This window comes from Terrapene carolina, unplaced genomic scaffold (genome assembly GCF_002925995.2).
Source record: "Terrapene carolina triunguis isolate 2854851 unplaced genomic scaffold, T_m_triunguis-2.0 Scaffold194, whole genome shotgun sequence".
Classification (NCBI taxonomy): domain Eukaryota; kingdom Metazoa; phylum Chordata; order Testudines; family Emydidae; genus Terrapene; species Terrapene triunguis.
Window position 1 is genome coordinate 9384198 of NW_020664545.1, and position 1882 is coordinate 9386079.

Here is a 1882-nt window from a genome sequence, read left to right on the forward strand (position 1 = left end):
GCCAAGGGAGAGAAGCTGGTGAGGTTGTTCCCAGAGAGGAAGAGCGCACTGCACACCACCGGGGAAGAGGTGAAACCTGCTCTGCCTGCCCTCCTGCATCTCTGATCACGAGCCCACACTGCACCAGCCAGTTTGAGCAAAATACCAATATCCAAGCTCTTGGCAACCGCACTCCTCGTAAAACTAGGGTGTGCCACTGGGTTAAACTAAAGATAAGCCCTGGTCCATTCACCCATCCCCTTGTTTTTGAATTCAAACCCAGGGCAGGGCCAGATCCAAATTCTGCAAATGGACCTGATCCTTATGCTGCAAACCAAAGTCCTGGATCCAAACTCTCACAAACCTGGGGGATGGGGTTTGAAATCTGGATCCAGACTTTATGGCTTGAGCCCCCTCTCTAATTACAGCAGAGAGGAGAGAAAAGGCTAGTCCCTTTCCCCACCCCCTGCTCCCCAGTTGCAGTTCTGGGAAATTGATCATGTGAGCCAGGCACACCTCAGCCTAAAGAAAGATGAGGAAACACCAAGGCTGTGGGGGAATTCCTTCCTGACCCCAAATTTAGCAACCAGTGCAAACCCCCCCCCCATGGTTAAGTGTCCCAGAGGCCAGATTACTCCTGCTTCAGAAAGGGTTTGAAATTGTCATGGTGTTTTCCAGTCGTTGGGACCCTTTAGATGTGTCATTTATGTTCAGCGGAGCTGGGGTGTGGCTGCCCCCGCCCCCATCTCTGGTTTCTATGGAGCTGAGCAGGTATTCCTCCTGGCATGCTGTCTGTGTTTGGCTTTAACATTATGTGAAATGCCCATTTAAAAAAAAAGGGGGGGGGGGACTCAGAGGAAATAAGAGGAACTAGTGGAATGGTGAACGGCTCTTGGTTTGCAGAGTGAGGCTGCCTGTGGCTTCACTAGAAAGGCTGCAGTGGCAGCAACAGAAGGGGTTTGACTCCCATCACCGAGAGGCAGTAGCTAGGTCGACGGGAAAATCCTTCTGTCAGCCTGGCACTGCCTACACCAGGGATTAGGTTGGTTTAACTCCATCACACAGCGTGGCGGGGAGGGTTTCCCACCCCTGAGAGATGTAGCTGGGTCAACTTCACTTTTTAGTGTAGACCTGGCCTAAGTCTCCTTCTCTTCCTGTCGTGCATCAAATTGCAGAATGTGTCTTCCTCGTCCCCTGCAGCTCAGAAGCTGCATGTCATTCTAGAAACTCCCCAAATGTAAGCACTAAAACAGCTGCCAGCATCACTGGTCATCTCTCTCACCAGATATAGAATCATAGAACTGGAAGGGACCTCGAGAGGTCATCTAGTCCAGTCCCCTGCACGCACGGCAGGGCTAAGTATTATCTAGACCATCCCTGACAGGTGTTTGTCTAACCTGCTCTTCAAAATCTCCAATGATTGAGATTCCACAACCTCCCTCGGCAATTTATTCCAGTGCTTAGCCACCCTGACAGGAAGTTTTTCCTAATGTCCAACCTAAACTGCCCTTGCTGCAATTTAAGCCCATTGCTTCTTGTCCTATCCCCAGAAGTTAATGAGAACAATTTTTCTCCCTCCTCCTTGTAACAACCTTTTATGCACATGAAAACTGTTATCATGTCCCCTCTCAGTCTTCTCTTCTCCAGACTAAACAAGCCTCCTTTTTTTTTTCAATCTTCCCTCAGAGGTCATGTTTTCTAGACCTTTAACCGTTGTGGCTTTTCTCTGGATTTTCTCCAATTTGTCCACATCTTTCCTGAAATGTGGCGCCCAGAACTTGGCACTATACTCCAGTTGAGCAGGCAGTAGAGTGGAAGAATTACTTCTCGTGTCTTGCTTGCAACGCTCCTGCTAATACATCCCAGAATGATGTTTGCTTTTTTTGCAACAGTGTAACACTGT